General features: G+C 41.9%; 1 protein-coding gene across 1 annotated transcript in view; it reads left to right on the top strand.

The window, feature by feature from the left end:
* LOC141098558 (cytochrome P450 2K6-like) overlaps positions 1-26,017 on the top strand; it is a 411,322-nt gene that overhangs the window by 321,086 nt on the left and 64,219 nt on the right. The window lies entirely within an intron of this gene.

The raw sequence follows: 26,017 nt of genomic DNA, 5'->3' as shown, positions 1-26,017 counted from the left end.
CAGTGATGAGTGGACCAATTCACAGAATACTGAGTTTGACACAAATTTTCTGAAATTTGCAGTTTAATGCTATTTTAAACAATTTGAGATTCAAATTGCGGTTAGCTAATAAAAAAAAAATTTTGCCCGGTATCATTTCCCAATCTGCTTGCACCAGAATGCCATGTAGCTATAATATCTACCAGATTATCACACGTTGTACAGTGGCGGTCAGTACTTGGGCCACCACAGATAAGTGGTCCAGTGGAGCACAGTTTGTACGGCTGAGTCATTTTCCATCTCCAGAATCACTGCGTAAGTCTCTCTCTCCTGAGATTGCCAGCTCTTATGGTCAACAGGGCTCTCTTTTTCTCTCTAGCCTCTTCACCACTTGAATTTTCACAGCCAATATAAGCTTTGAAGAATTGAGGTTTTGCTTAATCTTATTTGTTGTAAATTATTTATTTTTTTGTGAAAATTTGGCCACGTCAGTGAATTTGAATTTCAAAATATTTACTCATCTCTAGTGCTGAGTGCTATACCATGATCATATCGTGTAATGGCTAAAGACTGGAGATGAGCGAATTTGCCTTTTTTAGGGTCGAGTCGGGTTTCATGAAACCCGACTTTCGCAAAAGTCAGGTCGAACGAAATCGGCCGACTATAGGGAAAAGTCGGAGGTTGACTGAAACACGAAACCCAATGCAAGTCAATGGGGAAGCAAAGTCGGCAGGGAGTGGAGGACATTAAACACACCTACAGTGCCCATTTCAATGCCAAAAACATCAATTCTTATTACTGAAGCTTGTAAACCTTAATTTACTTCATAATAATAGTTACGCATTGAAAACTGGGGGTTATTTGGCTAAAGTTGTGGGGGGTAGGGCTGGTTCCAGGTTTTCGTGTGCCCTGGGCCAAAGAGTGTCAGTGCGCCCCTTTATCACATACCACAACTCATGATGCTCCAATACGGTACAGAAATATAGGTATAGTACAATGTCAAATACTTCACTGCTTACATGACATGAATGATCTATTTTAAATTGTACAATAGCTCAAAAAAAGGACAATATATTACTCCATACAGTAATATGGCCACCACATTGTGCGCCATACAGAATGAGCCCCATATATTTCTCCATACAGAATAATTGATCACATATAATGTTCCATACAGTATATGATGAGCTCCACATAATGATACAGTATATGATGGTCCCCATGGACAAGGCTCCAGTGTGTTATGGGCCCAAATAATGCTCCATATATAATGGGCCCCATTTGTAATGCTCCAGTGTATAATGTGCCCCATAGATGCTGCTCCAGTGTCTGATCTGCCCCATTTAGAATGCACCAGTATATGATGGGCCCCATGGATGATGCTCCAATGTCTTATGGGCCCAAATAATGCTCCATATATAATGGGCTCCATTTCTAATGCTCCAATGTATAATGTGCCCCATAGATGCTGCTCCAGTGTTTGATATGCCCCCTTTAGAATGCTCTAGTATATGATGGGCCCCATGGATGATGCTCCAGTGTCTTATGGGCCCAAATAACGCTCCATATATAATGGGCTCCATTTATAATGCTCCAATGTATAATGAGCCCCATAAATACTGCTCCAGCGTCTGATGTCCCCCATTTGGAATGCTCCAGTATATGATGGGCCCAATTTTTAATTAACCCAGACATGGTATGTGAAAAGAGCTCCATGGAGTAATCTGAAGTGTGTGCTGCCGCATCCTCCACTTTTGGTGTGGGTGAAGGACACAAGGAAAGGGGTTGCTCCTGACCAGAAGCCTGCACTGACGACTCAGTGCTTGCATTTTTTAAAACTTCAGAAGAGGAGGAGGCTGGAGGCTGTTTCAGCAATGTAAGCCAAAAACAGTTTCTGATGCTCCGGCTTTAAAAGCAGTCTACCTACTCCAAGAAAAGGGAGCCTTACAGGCCTTCCAGAGCTACACCATGACGCAGGATCAACACCTCCTGCCTTAGCTGCTATTGTGTTTTTGGCACTACCAGCAGATGCACCACCACCACCATCAGTACCAAGTAGCCCCCCACACCCATGTCCCCATCTTCTTCCACCATACTTCCTCATGTTTTGGAAAATGGACCCAAAATACCAGCAGATATATGGTACTGTATCAGAAGTGTACAGCTCTATACAGTCTAGGGATAACAGTAAATCTCCGTATATATTTCATGAGTCATACACAGACGCTCACAGGCTCAGTATGGAGTATACAATAAAATAAAAAGTTGAAAAAGGGTAAAGTATCACCAGATACAGTACAAGGTACATATAGTATAGTGTAAACATTAGGAATCTCCATATATATGTCAGGAGGCAGACACAAACACTCTCAGACCCAGTATGGATTACACAAGAATATGAATAGCTGTAAATGAGTAAGGTAACACAAGCGTACAGCTTTATACAGTGTTGGGGTAATCTTAAATCTCCAAATATATTTCCGGAGTAACAGACAGTCGTTCACAGGCTCATTATGGATTACACCAGAATCTAAATAGCAAAAAAGGTTACTGTATCAGAGGCATACAGCTGTATACAGTGTTGGCCAAAATTGAAATCTCGGTATATATTTCCGGAGTCACCCTCAGATGCTCACTCAGTCTGGGTTTGACCATGATAAAAAATGTTGTAAAAAAGGTACTGGATAACAAGATAGCAAGTATATATTGTTGGAATAATGCATATTGATCTGTATGTATTGCAACAACTACTACTGTACTGTTTTATATATTGTGCATATTGTGAGATTGTTAACAAAGTTCAATGAAAAAAAAAAAACAGACAGGATGCCCCCTCCTTCTCTTCCCTTCTTGCTGTTGTAATGCTCCCATGCTGCAAGCCACAGCAGATACCAGACTGATCACATTTCATGCTGTAAGCTGTTCAACCTGGATATGAATAAATCTACATTCTGTGTTGCTGACTCTGGATGTTACGCTGATTAATCCGCTGCTAACAGGTTATAGGCCCAGTGTCCTAGAGTCCCAGATCACCAGAGCACAGAGAAAAGAAAAGAAAGGAAGACAGCAAAGATGCCACCAGCAGCAGCAACTCCATGAAGTTTACAGTACCAAGTCTCACTAACCAGAATTATCAATCTTGGAAATTCAAAGTGAAAATGCTGCTGATAAGAGAAGGTACGTGGAAATACACACAGGAGCCTAAACCTGACCCAGTATCACAGGAGTGGATAGAGATGGATCAGAAAGCACAAAGTACCATATCACTCAGTATAGATGATGATCAGATTGTGCATGTGTGTAAAAGTGAAACTGCAAGAGAAATGTGGGAGCAGCTGCAAAGGGTGCATGAGAGGATAAATTTAAGCAATAAACTTTATCTCATGAGAAAATTGTACCAGTCTAAACTACAGAACGGCCAGGATATGCAGGACTACATAACAAGCATTCTAGAGATTGTAGAATGCCTGAGAGGCATTGGGGAAGATTTGAAGGACTTTCATGTAGCCGCATTACTGCTTAGTGGTCTTCCAGAAAACTATGACACGCTTGTAACCGCACTAGATGCGCGCCCAGATGATGAGCTTACATTGGAGTATGTCAGAGGGAGGCTCATAGATGAATATAAGCGGAAAGCGGAAGGTGTAAACAGCAGGACATGCGATGCAGAATCTGCTTTACAGACACAAAATCTAAATGATAACAGAAAGCACCTAAAAGAAACATGTGAATTTTTTGTTTGCAAGAAATCAGGACATTTGAAAGCCGACTGCAGAGTCTGGAAAGCTAGAATGAATCAGCTGAAAAAGCAAAGCAGTCTTCAAAGGGTTAAAAGTGCTGTGTCTGCAGAAAATAATTATGTGAATACTGAAACTGCATTTACTGTCAGTGTATATACATCAAAGCATGCATGGTGTATAGACTCTGGAGCAACTAGTCACATGACTAATAACAGGGACTTCTTTTCTAAGCTTAACCAAAGTAAGTCAGAGAAAGTGATTATGGCTAATGGTCAGTACATGACTTCACAAGGTATAGGAGATGGTTATAGTGATTGTCAAATCTCACCAACACAAAGCAAGAAGATCCCAGTAAAAGATGTGCTCTATGTGCCTAGTCTTGAGAGTAATTTACTATCTGTGAAGAAACTCACAAAACAAGGAAATGAAGTTACATTTAAGCATGATAGCTGCATCATCTCAAAAGAGGGCCAAACACTAGCAGAAGGAAAAATCACAAATGAACTTTACCAGCTTAAATGCAAAGAGTGTGTGTACACTGCTCAGGAAGAAAGGCACAATAACTGCATTCATGTATGGCATAGGCGCCTAGCACACAGAGACCCAGAAGCAATAAGGAAGTTAGTTCAAAAGCAACTAGCTGAGGACATTACAATTGATCTATGTAACCAGCATCAAAGGGAAAATGTCTAGAAAAGCTTTTCCTAAGAGAAGTACTACAAGAACAGAACAGACACTAGATTTAATACATACAGATGTCTGTGGTCCAATGAGCACTCAGACTCCTGGGAAGAAGAGATATTTTCTCACATTTATTGATGATCATTCAAGATATACAGTTGTCCATCTGCTTCACAGCAAGAAAGAAGTTCCACAGAAACTTGAAGTATATCTAGCTGAGGTATATAATAAATTTGGGAGAATGCCAAAGATTCTACGTGCAGATAATGGGACTGAATACACAAGTAATGAGACATAGAGCATTTTAAAGAAAAATGGAATCCTATTCAGACCACTGCACCGTACAATCCTGAGCAAAATGGTGTTACGGAAAGAAGGAACCGAACACTCTGTGAAAGTGGAAGAAGTATGTTGTTGGATGCAAATCTGCCCACAGCATATTGGGGTGAAGCAATCATGACAGCTTGCTATCTTCAGAACAGACTACCAGGTAAAGCTACAGAGAAAACTCTGTTTGATCAATGGAACAGCAGAAAGCCAAAACTACATCATATAAGAATATTCGGAAGTAAAGCGCTTGTACATGTTCCCAAAGAAAGGCGAACTAAGTGGGAATCTCACGCTAAGGAAGGGATCCTGGTAGGCTACAGTGAAACCCAGAAAGGTTATAGGATTCTACACCCAGAAACAAACAAGGTCACAATAAGTAGAGATGTAGTGGTTGATGAGAACTTTGTGTCCCCCAAGTTTTGTGACATCACGCCAGTAGTCCAGCTGAAGTCACAATTACAAGACAATAGCAAGGAGGATGTAGAGGTCTGGCTGGATTCTTCAACCACTGAAGGAACAACAGAAAAATCAGGTGAATCTGAAATCAGGAAATCTTCAAGATCAAACAGAGGCGTACCAGCTAAACGTCTATCCTACATAGTCAAGACACTACCTGAATCAGAGCCGCAGTCATGGGATGAAATGCAAGAACTACCTGTCCATGAAAGAACAAAGTGGATCAATGCTGCTAATGAGGAAATCGAATCGCTTCATCAAATTCAAACTTGGAAACTCACCAAGCTGCCACAGGGCAAAAAGGCAATCAAGTGCAAGTGGGTCTTCAAAACCAAATATGACTCTGAAGGTAAAGTCCACAGATTTAAAGCAAGGTTGGTGGCAAAAGGATATTCTCAAAATTATGACAAAGCCATTGCCACGAGCCAGGTTCCAAGAATTGAGGACCACACTGGGACTAAGAGAATAAGTAGTTGTTGAGTGGGGGTGTTGGAATAATGCATATTGATCTGTATGTATTGCAACAACTACTACTGTACTGTTTTATATATTGTGCATATTGTGAGATTGTTAACAAAGTTCAGTGACAAAAAAAACAAAAAAAAACAGACAGGATGCCCCCTCCTTCTCTTCCCTTCTTGTTGTTGTAATGCTCCCATGCTGCAAGCCACAGCAGATACCAGACTGATCACATTTCATGCTGTAAGCTGTTCAACCTGGATATGAATAAATCTACATTCTGTGTTGCTGACTCTGGATGTTACACTGATTAATCCGCTGCTAACATATATATTATAGGGTACAATTGAAATCTCCATATACATAGTCCTGTAGTCACTCTAAGACACTTACTCAGTATGGATTTGACCGTAATACTAAATGTCGAACGAAGGTACTGTATAACAAGATACAAGCTGTATCGAGTATAGGGTAAAAATTGGTATCTCCGATTAACCATATATATAGAAGGCGTAAACCACACACACCCACTCACTATGGATGATACCGTAATAAAAAAAATTGAACAAAGGTACTGTATCAGCACATACCAGGTGTATCCAGTCTAGGGGTAATTGTAAATTTCCATCTATACTTCCGGAGTCAGACACAGACACTCACAGGATCACTATGTATTACACCAGAATTTAAAAAGTAGAAAAAGGGAAAGGTATTGGAAGCGTACAACAGTATAAAGTGTTGTCACACGTCTGTGACTATCACAACTGTGAAAGGTGATCATAAAGCACCACTGCATCCGCTTGTAAGTTGACGTCCATTACAAATGGTAGCCATTGATCATCTGAAGGTAGAGGCCAGCAGGACAGGCCATAGCTACATCTTAACCATCATCGATCAATACACCAAATTTCTAGTGGCCGTCCCTATGAAGGATTTAACTGCCCAGACTACACAGCGGTGGAGCAGGGAGAGGTAAGTATTGCAACTTGCAATTGCTGTGGCCATGACCAAGCATGGGGGGCACACTCGTGGTTGACGGTACTTGGCACAGGGCCCCTCATAGTACGCTGGTGTGTCTGATGGCGAGTGGGCCCCCCCACCGTCAGAGACACTGTATTGTACTATGAGGTGCCCTGTGTCAGTGGCTTCGGCCATCAGTGGGCCCATCCACTTGTTCAGAGCAACGGCACTTGCCCGGGTGCACCAGGTGTTGACCCCAGCCCTTGGGGGGTGGGTAGCCAGTTGGGAAGGTTTAAAAAATGGCATATGTTGATGTGTTGGCTGGACATTCAGCTGCTGCAAAGGGTGGAATTGGGCAAGTCCGAGGAAGACTAGATAGTAGTCAGGTAGTAATCTGGTGGCTCTGATTGGACGATGTGGGATATTAGGGGTAGTAGTCTGGTGGCCCTGGCTGATGGGACGATGTGGGATATTAGGGGTAGTAGTCCGGTGGCTCTGGCTGATGGGATGATGTGGGATATTAGGGGTAGTAGTCTGGTGGTTCTGGCTGATGGGACGATGTGGGATATTAGGGGTAGTAGTCCGGTGGCTCTGGCTGATGGGACGATGTGGGATATTAGGGGTAGTAGTCCGGTGGCTCTGGCTGATGGGATGATGTGGGATATTAGGGGTAGTAGTCCGGTGGCTTTGGCTGATGGGATGATGTGGGATACTATAGTGAATGTGGCTATGTGGAGTGGGTGGGGCTATACACTCAACTTTGTATATATAGATATAATCATAATTTGTTACAACTTTCCGTAGTTAGTTACTATGCCCGGGCAGCGCCGGGCTCTTCAGCTAGTCTATATAAATAAAACTAAAAATCTGTAGTAGCCCGCTCTATACAAATCCACAGTTCTCGCGTGATTTTGGTGAAATTTGGCACACCCCCTTCTCCACCTGCAGGAGCTGAATACTGCGCATGTTACATCTCGCTAGTGTCCCCCTATCATGAGATTGGGGCCCCTGAAGTTAGGCCCTATACATATAATGGGGAAATGTGAAATCTGTAGTAGCCCGCTCTATACAAATCCACAGTTTCTGCCTGATTTGGGTGAAATTTTGCACACCCCCTATGCACCCACAGGAGCAGAATACTGCTAGGGTCCCCCGTCATCAGATTAGGGCCCCCAAATTTATGCCCTATACATATAATGGAGAAATGTGAAGGTGAAAGTAAAAGTGCTGAGGGGAAAGCAACAGTTGTGACTGACAGGGACGGATTATAGCGACGACGCCAAAGAGTCGCTGCTAAAGGGGCCGCACCACCACACACTACACACAAACATTTCACAAACACCATACAAACATCACACAGACAGCTCACATACACAACACCACACAAATGCCACAACGCACCAAACACCAGATCACTGTAGACACACAACACAAACACCACCCCACAAATACCACAACACCACCCCATAAATACCACATACACACCACACATATACACACCCACACGCAAGGACCACACATGCACGTCTATCATTTAAAGTAGCCGGCATTAATTTGGAGAGCCCGTGTTTTTCACATGGACAGTTGTACGTTGCTTGCTCTAGAGTGGGTAACCCCAAAAATCTTTTCATATATGCACCTGAAGGTAAAACCAGAGACATCGTTTACCAAAAAGCACTACAATAGATAGTTGTTTAACTTTAAACCAATTTCACTCTTTTGTCAGTGAACTACTTATAGATTACACTGCAGGGCGGGGGGAAGGGTTGCACTATGTTGTTATTTGGGTGTTAATGTTTTATATGTTTGCGTAAGGTGCATTCATTTTCATTTTTGATAAAAAAATAGTTAAAAAAATAGTTGTAATATTTTATACTACATAATATGTATTGAAAATGTAAAATCTTTAAAAATGATGAAATTAAAAAAAAAAAGTTGTTCACATAAATGTTACGACAAACTAGTAAAATGCCAAAATAATAAAAATTTAAAGTGGGAAAAAAAATGTACTGTAGTACTCTGAAAATGTCAATTTCGGAGTGACACTGAAAATTTTACTTTAGCTACCATAACCAACAATTCAACATATTTTCCGCAAGCGAAGCCGCGGGTATTCTACTAGTCAAAAATAAAATCCAGATAATCGCATTGTTTTAATTATATTAATTTATTTGCATTTTGCATTGAGAAATAAGTATTTGATCCCTCTGGCAAACAAGACTTAATACTTGGTGGCAAAACCCTTTTTGGTAAGCACAAAACCCTTTTTGACATCTCCAGGTCATCATGGCACAGGTCGGGCCCCGCGATTACATTGTGGGGATGCCGACCTGAGGCAGAGGGAGCCCCCTACCTCTGCCTCCCCCTTCTGAACGCTGCAATCGTGCTCGATCGCAGCAGTGAGGGGGTTAACAACCTGGGGCGGCTCGGGGCGCCGCCCCTAGCTGTCAGTGCAGAAGCTCAGCCACCCACAGTGCTTAGCTCCTGCACTGATCGAGCAGGAGAGGCAGAAATTTCAGCCTCTCCTGCCCAATCGCTGCTGTGTTTGGTCGGTCAGATTGACTGACCAATCACAGTGTTTGGAGTGCAGGGACCGACTGCAATGGTCCCTGCACCCCTTGCTGTGCCTCTCAGCTGTCTATGACAGCTGTCGGCACTGAACTACCACTGCGTGTTTAAACGCAGTGGTAGTTCAAAGGCATGACGGGAATAGTCCGTCAAGGTGCGGGAAGTTACCTCCTACCATGACGGCCTATCCCCGTCATTGGACGTTAAGGGGTTAATGTGCTTCTTTTTGAGCCACTCCTTTGTTGCATTGGCTGCATGTTTTGGGTCATTGTCCTTGATTACCATAACCTCATGGGACTTGATACTACACTCTGTTACCATGGTTATTCTGGCCACAGGGTAGTCCTTGGCCTCTCCATCCCTGCATGCCCACGAATTTGCCAGGCATCATCTAGTGAGGAAGTGTAGCATTAATCAGGGTCATCAAAGTTCCTGAATTCAAAATACCAATTACCATTACCAACAAGGTAGAGACCTGTGGCCCCTCGATGGTTTGAAAGTCCATACTGCTGGCCAGATAGGAGTAATAGGAGCAACGCCAGCATAGGTTGCAGCCCATTGGTTCAGGGGACAAATGACACTGGACAGCTAGATGTCTAGGATTGCGACATTGGCAAAACACCATATCCTTAATAACAGCCTTTGGCGGACCGTCAGCGGGATTGGGACACCCCTCATTTGTGGATCTTGACCTCCTCCGTGGCAAGACCAATACCCCTTTGGGTATTCCAGATTGAGGAAGTTACAATGTCCAGTTTCCCTAGGGATTCCTTGACAACCTAGTCCCTCTCCACTAGGCCAGCAAGGTCATCAGCGTTTCGAGTGTCACCCTGGGCAACTCATGTCTGCACGCTAGATCACATTGGCCGGAGTAGAATATTCTGGCTGCAACCACTTCTGGACTAGATGTAGCAAGTCAAACATCTGACAGTGAGGGGATTTCTCACCAGCATATACCCAGTGGTGGACTCTTTGGGCTCTAACTGACATGGAAACTCCCAGACTTGTCTGGATTTCGGTTTTCAACTTGGCATATTCCTTGGCATCCTGAAGTACTACATCATAATATGCCTTTTGGGTTTCACCTGTCAATTATGTAGCCCGCACCTCCACCCACTTGCTCTGGTGAATGTATCTCCTAATCAGTCACACTACCCTCTCGAAAACCATGAGAAATGTTTCTACATCATCTCCAGGGGTCATCTTTTGCATTGCTTATCTTACTGCCTTCCAGACATAGGAGTCATAGAATCATAGAATCATAGAATCGTAGAGTTGGAAGGGACCTCCTGGGCCATCTGGTCCAACCCCCTGCTCAAAGCAGGATTCGCTAAATCATCCCAGACAGATGTCTGCCCAGCCTATGTTTGAAGACATCTATTAAATGAGAACTCACCACCTCTCGTGGCAGCCTGTTCCACTAATTGATCACTCTAACTGTCAAAAAGTTTTTTCTAATATCTAATCTGTGTCTCCTCCCATTCAGTTTCATCCCATTGCTTCTAGTCTTTCCTTGTGCAAATGAGAATAAAGATGATCCTTCTACAATGTGACAGCCCTTTAGATATTTGTAGACAGCTATTAAGTCTCCTCTCAGTCTTCTCTTTTGCAAGCAAAACATTCCCAAATCATGCAACCTTTCCTCATAAGATAGTGTTTGCAGACCGGTCACCATTCTGGTCAGTCTTTTCTGAACTCGCTCCAGTTTGTTGATGTCTTTTTTAAAATGTGGCACCCAAATCTGGACACAGTATTCCAGATGAGGTCTGACCAAAGAGGAGTAGAGGGCAATAATGACTTCATGTGATCTAGACTGTATGCTTCTGTTAATACATCCTAGAATTGCATTTGCCTTTTTTGCTGCTGCATCACACTGTTGACTCATATTCAGTCTGTTATCTATTAGTATACCCAAGTCTTTTTCACATGTGCTGTTGCTTAGCCCTATTCCTCCCATTCTGTATATGCTTTTTTTATTTGTATTGTCCAGATGTAGTACTTTGCATTTTTCCCTGTTAAAAACCATTCTGTTAGTTGCTGCCCACTGCTCCAGTTTATTTATATCTTTTTGAATTCTCTCTCTCTCTTCTCTAGTATTAGATATCCCTCCTAGCTTTGTGTTATCAGCAAATTTAATCAGTTTACCCTCAATTCCTTCATCTAAATCATTGATAAAGATGTTGAACAATACAGGGCCCAGAACAGAGCCCTGTGATACCCCACTTGATACATTCCTCCAACTGGATGTGCAGTCATGTATGACCACTCTTTGGGTAAGATCACTAAGCCAGTTATGAATCCACCTAACAGTTGCCTGTACTTTCCATACTTAGCCATTTTTTCAATAAGGATTGTGTGAGATACTTTGTCAAATGCTTTGCTGAAGTCAAGATATACTATATCTACAGCATTTCCCTGATCCACCCAATCAGTGATTCTGTCATAGAAGGAAATTAAGTTAGTCTGACATGACTTATTAGTTACAAACCCATGCTGTCTCTGTTTAATCACTTCATTCTTATCCAGGTACTTACATACATGTTGTTTAATAATTTGTTCAAAATCTTTCCTGGTATAGAAGTCTGACTCACCGGCCTATAGTTGCCTGGGTCCACATTCTTCCTCTTTTTGAAGATAGGAACAACATTTGCTCTTCTGGAGTCTTCTGGGACTTCTCCTGTTCTCCAAGAATTTTCAAAGAATATGGAGAGTGGTTCAAAAATTTCTTCTGCTATCTCCATCAGTACTCTCGGGTGTAATTCATCTGGACCTGGAGACTTGAATTCATTTAGATTAGCTAAGTGTTTCCTCACTATCTTTCTGTTTATAGATATCCTGGATTCTTCTATTCCCTTAATAGGACAGTGAAGAACAGTTGATGTTACATTTCTTTTCTGAGAGAAAACAGATGCAAAATAGAAATTTAAAAGCTTGGCCTTCTCAACATACTGTCTTACCATTTCATCATTTTCATCCTGTAAAAATCCTATAGCATCTTTGACTTTTCTTTTACTTTTGACATATCCCCAAAATCCTTTTTTATTGCTTTTGATGTCTCTTGCAAGCCTCAATTCATTGTCAGCTTTAGATAATCTGATTTGTGTGCCCTGCAGGTTCTGCAGACAGCATTATATTCTTCTTTAGCTATGCCTCCCTCTTTCCATTTTATAAACATTTCTTTCTTCCTTTTTAGCCTGTGCTTAAGTTCTGTGTTCATCCATCCTGGTTTCCTTAAATGCTTCCTATTCTTTTCGGAATTGTTAACAATTGTGCTTTGAGAATTTCATTTTTCAAGATTTCCCATCCTTCCTGGACATTTTTGTCCTTAAGGATATCCAGCCATCAGATCCCTCCAATTCTCTTTCTGAATCCCTTAAAATCTGCCTTTCTGAAATCTAACCTTGACGTCTGAGTCTTCACTGGTCTTCCTCCTCTAGTTATCCAAAATTCTAAAATAGCATGGTCGCTACCTCCTAGGGTCCCAGCCACTTTTACCTCCTCAACCATTTCCTCCCTGTTTATAAGGATTAGATCCAAGGTAGCAGTTCCCCTTGTTTTCTCCCCTACCTTTTGGAAGATAAAGTTGTCAGCAAGAGAGGATAAGAATTTCTTTGACCTGTTAGTTTTGCCTGAGAGAGATTCCCAACAAATGTCTGGATAGTTGAAATCTCCCATGACAACTATGTCATATTTTTTGGAGAACTTGGCCATTTGATGCATAAAGAGTTCATCCATATCTTCAGCTTGCACAGGCGGCCTGTAGTAAATGCCTACAATGGTGTCCTTTCCATTGTTCTGTCCTTGTACTCTTAACCAAACAGTTTCCACAGAACTCCCAGTCTCTGAAGCTTCAATCCCTGTGCAGATATATGCATTTCTAACATACAGTCATCTAGCCTGTCATAAACCGCCTCTGTGAGCAACTCAGTCTGATGCTGCTGATGTCGGTGCTGGTCTTCGTGTTGCTGCTGTTTCTGCTGGATAAGTAACTTGTTTCCTAATGTGCCGACTGTTGTTGCTGCTTTGCCAGCTGTTGTTTCTGCTGTGCTTTCAAAGGTGCTTTATCACGTCCTCCATGCTCTCTGGCTTTGCTACCTGGTTCACTGCCAACTTCGCCCAAGACATGCAGGTGGTTATCCACAACCGTCACACGTGCTCCCTAGTAAAGTTGCCCGCATTTCTAACATCAAATTTGGTTGATCGGTTCACTCAGCTGCTCATAGAGGTAGAGACAGGAACGTTTGTTATGCTGGTCTATTTAAATCACAGCATAAACCAATGCAGAGTTCAACAAAATAAACATGGATTCTCTGGCAGAACCAAGAAACAAAACAAAATGATAACATATAGCACAGTCCATATGCCTGTGGGAATCCGCACACTCAGGGTACAATCAACAGAGTCTTGCACAGTTGTACACAAACACTTCTCTGGAGATCTCTTGCAACAAGACTGAAAAAAAAGCTCAGTGGCAGAACATTTATGGTGTGTGGACACGCTGCGGTTCCGCAGCGGATTTGGCCGCTGCGGGTCCGCAGCAGTTTTTGCTGCGGTGTACAGTACCATTATTCCCTATGGGAACAAAAAAACGCTGTGCAGACGGTGCAGATTTTTCCGCGCGATTTTTCTTTGTCATGTCAATTCTTTCTGCGGATTCCGCTGTGGCTTGCCATCTCCTCTATGTACAAGAATATAACTACTATAATACTGCCCCTATGTACAAGAATATAACTACTAAAATACTGCCCCTATGTACAAGAATATAACTGCTATAATACTGCCCCCTATGTACAAGAATATAACTACTATAATACTGCCCCTATGTACAAGAATATAACTACTATAATACTGCCCCTATGTACAGGAATATAACTACTATAATACTGCCCCCTATGTACAAGAATATAACTACTATAATACTGCCCCTATGTACAAGAATATAACTACTATAATACTGCCCCCTATGTACAAGAATATAACTACTATAATACTCCTCCTATGTACAAGAATATAACTACTATAATACTGCTCCTATGTACAAGAATATAACTACTATAATACTGCCCCCTATGTACAATATAACTACTATACTGTGGAGATGAAAAACCGCAGGGCAGAACCGCAGGCCAATCCGCAGGTAAAACCGCAGGTCTTTTGACCTGCAGATTTACCAGCGGATTTTACAAAATCCGCATGGCTAAATCCGCACCCCAATCCGCAGCGTGTGCACGTAGCCTTAAGCTGCCGAACCACACCATTGAGGTGAACATATGGTGAGCAACTGTCCTGTAAATCTCTTACAACTACTCACAAAAAACCCAACCCTGTCATGGCCAATTAACCTCTCTCAGCATATAACATGCTTGAGAGAAACATCTAGGTTTTCATATCACGGAAGAAAGCAATCTTTGTGATACTTATCTCCATTCAACTACATTGCAAGTGACCCTATCAAAATATGAATATCACTACTAAAATAGTTGTCCTATGTAGAATATAACTACTATAATATTGACACATAAGTACAAGAATATAACTAATATAATACTATTGCCAATGTCCAAAAATGTAACAACTATAATAACGCTGCTATATGTAAAAATGTGACTATTATAATACTGCACATTATTGTATTAGATTATAACGACTATAATACTGCTCCTATGAATAAGAATATAACTACTATAATACTGGTTTTATGTACAAGAATATAATTACTATAATACTGCCCCCTATGTACAAGAATATAACTACTGTAATACTGCTCCTATGTACAAGAATATAACTACTATAATTCTGCCCCTATGTACAAGAATATAGCTACTATAATACTGCTCCTATGTACAAGAATATAACTACTATAATACTGCCTCCTGTATACAAGAATATAACTGCTATAATACTGCTACTATGTACAAGAATATAACTACTATAATACTGCCCCTATGTAGAAGAATATAACTACTATAATACTGCACCCATGTACAAGAATATAACTACTATAATACTGCCCCTATGTACAGGAACATAACTACTATAATACTGCCTACTATATACAAGAAAATACAGTCTTATGTTAAAGTTTGGGCACCCCTATTAATGTTAACCTTTTTTCTTTATAACAATTTTGGTTTTGGCAACAGCTATTTCAGTTTCATATATATCTAATAACTGATGGACTCAGTTATATTTCTGGATTCAAATGAGGTTTATTGTACTAACAGAAAATGTGCAATCTGCATTTAAACAAAATTTGACCGGTGCAAAAGTATGGGCACCTCAACATAAAAGTGACATTAATATTTCGTAGCAAATTAGATTTATTTTATAATTTATTGCAGTCCTGGAAACGTTTCGGCCTATTATTGATCTTCCTCAGTCCGACTGCTATCGCAAAATACTAATCCGGTACCCAAGTAAGGATTCCTATGGAGATTTCAGAATGTCATGTTGATCTAAATGGTATCTCCTATTATTATAAGAGTGGATATACTGATTTAAATGCCTTGCAAAAAGGAATATATAACCATACATAGAAAAATGTATAAATCTCCTTGGAGGTATCATGTACGCTTAATCTGTTTGAAACTAGTGCTGTATAGTCCAGGAGGTAAATGGGTCCATATGAAGCTTGTTTAGATATGGAGGTGGCATACACAGGTGGGACACAGTATTCCCCCGCTCGTCAGCTCACGAGCGGGGGAATACCGTGTCCCACCTGTGTATGCCACCTCCATATCTAAACAAGCTTCATATGGACCCATTTACCTCCTGGACTATACAGCACTAGTTTCAAACAGATTAAGCGTACATGATACCTCCAAGGAGATTTATACATTTTTCTATGTATGGTTATATATTCCTTTTTGCAAGGCATTTAAATCAGTATATCCACTCTTATAATAATAGGAGATACCATTTAGATCAAAATGACATTCTGAAATCTCCATAGGAATCCTTACTTGGGTACCGGATTAGTATTTTGCGATAGCAGTCGGACTGAGGAAGGCCGATAATAGGCCAAAACGTTTCCAGGACTGCAATAAATTATAAAATAAATCTAATTTGCAAAGGATTATTCAGTTGAGTGCCAAGTTACTTTATTATTCACTTTGGTCTGGGTAACATACTTGCGCACCCTGCGGTAGTGTCACGCTATATTTGACTCATTAATATTTCGTAGATCCTCCTTTTGCAAAAATAACAGCCTCTAGTCGCCTCCTGTAGCTATTAATGAGTTCCTGGATCCTGGATGAAGGTATTTGTGACCATTCCTGTTTACAAAACAATTCCAGTTCAGTTAAGTTTGATAGTCGCCGACCATGGACAGCCCGCTTCAAATTATCCCACAGATATTCAATGATATTCAGGTCTGAGGACTGGGATGGCCATTCCAGAACATTGTAATTGTTCCTCTGCATGAATGCCTGAGTAGATTTGGAGCAGTGTTTTGAATCATTGTCTTGCTGAATTATCCATCCCCTGCGTAACTTCAACTTCGTCACTGATTCTTGCACATTATTGTCAAGAATCTGCTGATACTGAGTTGAATCCATGCGACCCTCAACTTTAACAAGATTCCCGGTGCCAGCATTGGCCACACAGCCCCAAAGCATGATGGAACCTCCACCAAATTTTACTGTGGGTAGCAAGTGTTTTTCTTGGAATGCTGTGTTTTTTAGCCTCCATGCATAACGCCTTTTTGTATGACCAAACAACTCAATCTTTGTTTCATCAGTCCACAGGACCTTCTTCCAAAATGTAACTTGTTATGATTGAGTCACCGTAGGAGGCAAAAACAGAAATGCTAGCTAAGTCCAGAAAACCAGAGAAGTTGGCAGCTATCGGATTGCAGACCCCTGAACTTATCAACACAACTAGCAGTAGCCGTGGGGGGTTACTACGATGCCCTAGACCCCTCGATCACAGCCGGAGAAATAAATAGGCCTAACGAAAGAAAGGGGAAATCTAAACTGCCCCAGAGCAGACCCCAAAGCAATAGGCAGCCCCCCACATATAATGACGGTGAAGCAAGATGAAAACACTAACACAGACAGAAAGATAGGCTGAGCAAAGACGGGGCCCAAGCTAACTACATAGGAAAGGACGGGAAGGTTGCTATCTGCAATCCGTGAAAAACCCTATGAAAATAAGAGCCAACAGACTGACAGTGAAAAAGGCCCTGAAGACGCTAGGCTTCAAAAAGCTATGTCAGTACTCAGGCATATACTGAAGACAGAGCTATAGGCACAAGGGGAATCAGCTCACCCCAGCAGGGAATGGCAGAATCCAAAAAAGCAAGGAAAACAAAAACAAAACACAAATGCAACAGACAAAGCAAAAACTTAGCTTTAGGGGAGCATGAATCAGACTGGAGTCCTAGAAGTCCACAGAGAAATCACCCGCAGGGCAGAAGGGTGGAGACAGCCTTATATCCAGTCAGAGACTACACTCAGCCAATCATCATCATTAGTCTCAGATGCCTGATAATCAGGCTCACTACCTTTCCTTACCAGCAGAGGGAGTTCCTCGGGCATCAGTGTTGAAGGGAAAAATGAACTCACAACAGTACCTCCCCCTTGAGGAGGGGTCACCGAACCCTCAACCACGCCACCAGGGCGATCAGGGTGAGCCCGATGAAAGGCACGCACCAATCTTTTGGCATGAATATCAGAGGCAGGGACCCAGGAATTATCCTCCTGACCATAACCCTTCCACTTAACCAAATACTGGAGTCTCCGTCTAGCCAGACGGGAATCCAGTACTTTCTCTACCTCATATTCCATGTTACCTTCAACCAATACAGGATCTGGAGGTGCCACCCCCTGAACAACAGGTTCAACAAACCTCTTCAACAAAGACTTATGGAACACATTATGGATTTTAAATGTGACAGGAAGAGCCAAACGAAAAGAGACCGGATTAATAATCTCCAATATCTTGTAAGGTCCAATAAATCTAGGCTTAAACTTAGGAGAAGCCACCTTCATAGCAATATTTTTTGATGATAACCACACCATATCACCAACCTTAAACTGGGGACCAATGGTCCTATGTCGGTTGGAAAACCGCTGGGCCTTTTCCTGGGAGAGAGATAACTTATCCACCACTTGGTCCCAGATCTGGTGCATTCTCTCCACCACAGTGTCAACACCTGGGCAGGCAGAGGGCTCCACCTGCCCTGAAGAAAATCGAGGATGAAACCCAAAGTTACAAAAAAAAGGTGACATCAAAGTGGCAGAACTAGCTCTATTCTTTAAAGCAAATTCGGCCAAGGGCAAAAATGAAACCCAATCATCCTGATCAGCGGAAATAAAACATCTCAAATATGACTCCAAGGTCTGGTTTGTTCTCTCTGCCCATTGGTCTGAGGGTGAAACGTAGAGGAGAAGGACAACTGAATTCCCAGCTTGGAACAGAAAGTTCTCCAAAATCTAGACACAAACTGAACTCCTCTGTCAGATACAATGTTCTCAGGAATCCCGTGCAAGCGAACCACCTGTTGAAAAAACAGGGGCACCAACTCAGAAGAGGACGACAACTTCGGGAGTGGTACAAGATGAACCATCTTAGAGAACCTATCACAAATCACCCAAATAACAGTCATCCTTTGAGAGACAGGCATATCAGAGATGAAATCCATTGAAATATCGGTCCATGGCCTCTTGGGGACAGGCAAAGGCATCAACAACCCACTAGAGCGAGAACACGATTTAGACCGGGAGCATGTCCCACAGGACTGCACAAAATTCCTGACATCACGAGACAAGGAGGGCCACAAAAAGGACCAACTCACCAGATCTCTAGTACCAAAAATACCTGGATGACCAGCCAAAGCAGAGCAATGAACTTCAGACATCACTCTCTTCTTCCACTGGTCAGGAACATACAACTTTCCACTGGGACAATGCTCAGGTTTGTCCTCCTGGAACTCCTCCAGAGCACGTCTCAAATCGGGCGAGATGGCAGAAAGAACCACCCCTTCGCCTAAGATGGTAGCAGACTTGGTCACCACTGGAGAATCAGCAAAGAAGCTCCTAGAGAGGGCATCAGCCTTGACATTCTTAGTTCCAGGAAGAAAAGAAACGACAAAATCAAAACGTGTAAAAAACATGGCCCACCTAGCCTGTCTAGGGTTCAAGCGCTTAGCCGACTCTAGGTAAATCAAATTCTTGTGGTCAGTGAGGACCTCGACTTGATGCTTAGCTCCCTCCAACCAATGTCTCCACTCCTCAAATGCCCATTTCATGGCCAACAGTTCCCGATTCCCCACATCATAGTTACGTTCAGATGGAGAGAACTTTCGGGAAAAGAAAGCACAGGGATTCATTTTAGATGTTACAGGATCCTTTTGGGACAAAACAGCTCCTGCACCAATCTCAGAAGCATCCACCTCTACCTGGAACGGAAGTGAGACATCAGGCTGCCGCAAAACCGGGGCGGAGGTGAATCTTCGCTTCAGCTCCTGAAAGGAAGAAACAGCCTCCGGAGACCAATTTAACACATCAGCACCCTTCTTAGTCAAATCAGTCAATGGCTTTGCAATACTAGAAAAATTTGCTATAAATTTCCGATAAAAATTAGCAAAACCCCAAAACTTCTGGAGGGCCTTCAAAGAAGTGGGCTGAACCCAATCGTAAATGGCCTGTACCTTGGCCGGGTCCATTTCAATAGTTGACGGAGACAAAATAAATCCCAAAAAAGAAATCCTCTGTACTCCAAAAAGGCATTTAGATCCTTTGACATACAGGGAATTCTCCCTCAAGATCCGGAACACAGTCCGAATATGTTCCACATGAGAATCCCAATCCTTGGAGAAGATCAAAATATCATCCAGATAGATAATCAAAAATTTATCGACAAAATCTCGGAAAATATCGTACATGAAGCACTGGAAGACAGAAGGGGCATTAGTGAGCCCAAAAGGCATCACCAGGTACTCAAAATGTCCCTCCGGAGTATTAAACGCCGTCTTCCATTCATCCCCATGCTTAATGCGAATAAGATTATACGCCCCCTGAGGTCAAGCTTGGTAAACCAGCAAGCACATTTAACTCTGGAGAATAGATCCGAAATCAGGGGTAACGGATACTGATATTTAACATGGAATGGATCTACCTGTGGCAAAACATTTCTGTATCCCTGATCACAGCAGCATGGATATGAAATTACTGGTATTGAAAGGTAACTTCACATCTCAGAGAGAGAGACGAGTTTGGGAGTACAAATTTATGACGAACTTTGACACTCTCAGTGCTGGAATGAATGTGTCGCATGGATTTATGTCTTTTTACATCAATTAAGGAATTTCCTTTTAAAACCTTGCGGGGCAACACAGAACTAGACCCCAATCAGAGGACCATAAAACATCCAGACTCCTTATCTATGAACTGGTCCAATGTTTATATTTATGTTTCTCCCTCTCCCATATTGATAGTTCTGCTTCACGGCACTTGTCTTATCTATTGCATTTTTTCTAGGCTGTATTGTGCATAAATATGTGACTTCAGATTTTGTATTAGTCTAGCCTGATGAAGAGACCTGAGTAGTCTCGAAAGCTTGCAATGTATTACCATCTTTTCAGTTAGCCATTAAAAGGTATCAACTACTGAGGACTCTCAATCCTGAATATTTTTGATATTTAACAGTAATTTTGTTGAGGGCACGATAATCAATACAAGGTCTTAATGATCCATCCTTTTTGGCTACAAAAAAAAAACCGGCACCTAAGGGTGACGAGGATGGTCTAATGTGACCCTTCTCCAACGCCTCCTTAATATAGGATCGCATAGCCTCGTGCTCGGGTACAGATAAATTGAAGAGCCGACCCTTGGGAAATTTACACCCCGGGCTCAGCTCAATTGCACAGTCATAACTCCTATGAGGAGGCAGAGACGCAGACTCATTCTCACTAAATACATCATAAAAGTCCGCCAAATAATCAGGAACATCATGCGACTGAGGAGAGGTGGAAAACACCGGAGCCTCACTAAAGGCACACCGACAACCCCAACTCACCACAGACACAGATTTCCAATCCAAAACTGGATTATGAATTTGTAACCAGGTAAACCCCAGAACAATGGTATCATGCAGATTATGCAACATCAAAAACCTGCAATTTTCTTGATGGTCTGGGGGCGACCTGCATTACCACCTGGGTCCAAAACTGAGGTTTATTTTTAGCCAAAGGAGTAGCATCAATCCCCCTCAAAGGGATAGGCGTCTGCAGAGGTGTCATCGGAAATCCACAACGTTTAGCAAAATCCAAGTCCATTAGATTTAGGGCTGCCCCCAAATCCACAAAAGCCTTGGCGGAAAATGTGGACAGGGAGCAGATCAGAGTAATTAAGGAAGGTGAAGAGTTCTTAGACAGAGCAGAATTATCTCTTCATGTTACAGAAAGAGAAGAAATTCGAAGTGCACCTGAAGAAACAGAGGAATGGAGACATGTGACCCAGAGAAGCAGGAGGATCAGGGGGCAGTCAGCACCCATACTGCTCAGGAACCAGTACCAGGCTCTCACGCAGGAAAACGATGAAGAAATACATCAGGATAAGACTTTGCCAACAAACAACAACCTTGTACGCCTTCAGAGTCCTCCTGGATGGAGAAAGAAAAATGTTGTGAAAAAGAAACGGAGAGTGGTGGTCATGGGGGATTCCCTGTTGAGAGGAACAGAGGCCGCTATCTGCAGGCCGGATATAACTTCAAGAGAAATGTGCTGTCTTCCAGGTGCAAAAATTAAAGATGTGTCTGACAGGATATCAGGACTCTTCAGATCTACAGATGACTACCCATTCCTGCTACTACATGTGGGGACAAATGACACTGCAAGAAACGACCTGGAAACCATCTGCAGAGACTTTGAAGACTTAGGCAAGAAAGTGAAAGAACTGGGAGCGCAGGTGGTCTTCTCTTCTATCCTCCCAGTGGATGGCCATGGAACAAGGAGGTGGAATAAGATTCTGCAGGTGAACAACTGGCTACGTCGATGGTGCCGTCAGCAACGATTTGGATTTCTGGATCACGGAGTGAACTACTTATACGATGGACTACTTGCTAGAGATGGGGTGCACCTTACGAAGACTGGAAAGCATGTATTTGGAAGTCGCCTTGCTACACTTGTAAGGAGAGCTTTAAACTAGAACAACATGGGAAGGGAAGCAAAAGACCAGAAAAAGCCATACACCTGACAAATGGTATTGAGAACTCTGCTATTAGAAGTGGAAAGGAAGAAAAAAGACGAAAGAATCTAATTAATAAAAATATTGGAGAAAGAGAAACCAATCAGAAACTAAAATGTTTCTATACTAATGCACAAAGCATGGGCAACAAACAAGGAGAATTGGAACTACTAACACAGGAAAAGAAATATGATGTCATTGGAATCACTGAAACTTGGTGGGACAATACACATGATTGGAATACAAGACTAGAAGGATACAACTTATTTGCAAGAAACAGACTTGATAAACGAGGAGGGGGTGTCGCATTGTATGTTAGAAACAAGTATATCTGCACAGAGATTGAAGCTTCAGAGACTGGGAGTTCTGTGGAAACTGTTTGGGTAAGAATACAAGGACATAACAATGGAAAGGACACCATTGCAGGCATTTACTACAGGCCGCCTGTGCAAGCTGAAGATATGGATGAACTCTTTATGCATCAAATGGCCAAGTTCTCCAAAAAATATGACATAGTTATCATGGGAGATTTCAACTATCCAGACATTTGTTGGGAATCTCTCTCAGGCAAAACTAACAGGTCAAGGAAATTCTTATCCTCTCTTGCTGACAACTTTATCTTCCAAAAGGTAAGGGAGAAAACAAGGGGAACTGCTACCTTGGATCTAATCCTTATAAACAGGGAGGAAATGGTTGAGGAGGTAAAAGTGGCTGGGACCCTAGGAGGTAGCAACCATGCTATTTTAGAATTTTGGATAACTAGAGGCGGAAGACCTGTGAAGACTCAGACGTCAAGGTTAGATTTCAGAAAGGCAGATTTTAAGGGATTCAGAAAGAGAATTGGAGGGATCCAATGGCTGGATATCCTAAAAGACAAAAATGTCCAGGAGGGATGGGAAATCTTGAAAAATGAAATTCTCAAAGCACAGTTGTTAACAATTCCGAAAAGAGGGAAGAATAGGAAGCATTTAAGGAAACCAGGATGGATGAACACAGAACTTAAGCACATGCTAAAAAGGAAGAAAAAAATGTTTATAAAATGGAAAGAGGGAGGCATATCTAAAGAAGAATATAATGCTGTCTGCAGAACCTGCAGGGCACAAATCAGATTATCTAAAGCTGAAAATGAATTGAGGCTTGCAAGAGATGTCAAAAGCAATAATAAAGGATTTTGGGGATATGTCAAAAGTAAAAGAAAAGTAAAAGATGCTATAGGATTTTTACAGGATGAAAATGATGAAATGGTAAGACAGGATGTTGAGAAGGCTGAACTTTTAAATTCCTATTTTGCATCTGTTTTCTCTCAGAAAGGAAATGTAACATCAACTGTTATTCACTGTCCTATTAAGGGAATAGAAGAATCCAGGATATCTATAAACAGAAAGATAGTGAGGAAACACTTAGCTAACCTAAATGAATTCAAGTCTCCAGGTCCAGATGAATTACACCCCAGAGTACTGAAGGAGATAGCAGAAGAAATTTTTGAACCCCTCTCCATAATCTTTGAAAATTCTTGGAGAACAGGAGAAGTGCCAGAAGATTGGAGAAGAGCAAATGTTGTTCCTATCTTCAAAAAGGGGAAGAAGGTGGACCCAGGCAACTATAGGCCGGTGAGTCTGACTTCTATACCAGGAAAGATCTTTGAACAAATTATTAAACAACATGTATGTCAATACCTGGATAAGAATGAAGTGATTAAACAGAGTCAGCATGGGTTTGTAACTAATAAGTCATGTCAGACTAACTTAATTTCCTTCTATGACGGTATCACTGATTGGGTGGATCAAGGAAATGCTGTAGATATAGTATATCTTGACTTCAGCAAAGCATTTGACAAAGTCTCTCATACAATTCTTATTGAAAAAATGACTAAGTATGGAATGGACAAGGCAACTGTTAGGTGGATTCATAACTGGCTTAGTGATCGGACCCAAAGAGTGGTCGTAAATGGCTGCACATCCAGTTGGAAGAATGTCTCAAGTGGGGTACCACAGGGCTCTGTCCTGGGCCCTGTATTGTTCAACATCTTTATCAATGATTTAGATGAAGGAATTGAGGGTAAACTGATTAAATTTGCTGATGACACAAAGCTAGGAGGGATAGCTAATACTAGAGAAGAGAGAGAGAGGATTCAAAAAGATTTAAATAAACTGGAGAAGTGGGCAGCAACTAACAGAATGGTTTTTAACAGGGAGAAATGCAAAGTACTACATCTGGGCAATAAAAATGAAAAAAGCATATATAGAATGGGAGGAATAGGGCTAAGTGACAGCACATGTGAAAAAGACTTGGGTATACTAATAGATCACAGACTGAATATGAGTCAACAGTGTGATGCAGCAGCAAAAAAGGCAAATGCAATTCTAGGATGTATTAACAGAAGCATACAGTCTAGATCACGTGAAGTCATTATTTCCCTCTACTCCTCTTTGGTCAGACCTCATCTGGAATATTGTGTCCAGTTTTGGGCACCACATTTTAAAAAAGACATCAACAAACTGGAGCAAGTTCAGAAAAGAGCGACCAGAATGGTGACCGGTCTGCAAACCCTGTCTTATGAGGAAAGGTTGCAGGATTTGGGAATGTTTAGTTTGCAAAAGAGAAGACTGAGAGGAGACTTAATAGCTGTCTACAAATATCTAAAGGGCTGTCACATTGTAGAAGGATCAACTTTATTCTCATTTGCACAAGGAAAGACTAGAAGCAATGGGATGAAACTGAATGGGAGGAGACACAGATTAGATATTAGAAAAAACTTTTTGACAGTTAGAGTGATCAATGAGTGGAACAGGCTGCCACGAGAAGTGGTGAGTTCTCCTTCAATGGAAGTCTTCAAACAGAGGCTGGACAGACATCTGACTGGGATGATTTAGCGAATCCTGCTTTGAGCAGGGGGTTGGACCAGATGGCCCAGGAGGTCCCTTCCAACTCTACGATTCTATGATTCTATGATTCTATGATAATAGCCAGAAGAAACTTAGGTTGAACACCACCAACAGAAAACGTGTGTGCAAAGTGTTTCTCTCATTTAGGACAGACAGAAATAATATGCGAGGCATCTCCACAGAAAAAACACAACTTATTATGCCTTCTGAACTCCTGACGCTGCTCTCTGGACAAAACTCTATCACATTGCATAGGTTCAGACATTTGTTCAACAGTTGGCAACACCTCTCGTGCAGTTTTGCGTTGGTGCAAACGCCGATCAACCTGAATGGCTAATGACATAGAATCGTCCAGACCAGAGGGAACAGGAAATCCCACCATAGTATCTTTTACGGCTTCTGACAAACCCTTCCGAAAGAGAGCAGCCAAGGCATTATCATTCCAGGTAGTAAGTACCGCCCACTTTCGGAATTTTTGACAGTACAATTCTGCAGAATCTCGACCCTGGTTCAATGCCAGCAGGGTCTTTCAGCCTGATCTATTGCATTAGGATCATCATACAACAACCCCAAGGCTTTGGATCATCTGGTTTCAAAGAAAACGCCCAATCCTGGGGATCGCCACGCAGCAAAGAGATGACAATTTTAACCTGCTGCGCGGAGCTCCCTGACGAGTTGGGCTTCAAGGCAAAAAATAGTTTACAATTATGTTTGAAATTCAAAAATTTAGATTGATCCCCAAAAAATACATCAGGTGTAGGAATCTTTGGTT

This window comes from Dendrobates tinctorius, unplaced genomic scaffold, assembly GCF_039654945.1.
Source record: "Dendrobates tinctorius isolate UK_male_01 unplaced genomic scaffold, ASM3965494v1 ptg000093l, whole genome shotgun sequence".
NCBI classification, from domain to species: Eukaryota; Metazoa; Chordata; class Amphibia; order Anura; family Dendrobatidae; genus Dendrobates; species Dendrobates tinctorius.
This window is presented reverse-complemented; position numbering and strand designations above follow the sequence as displayed.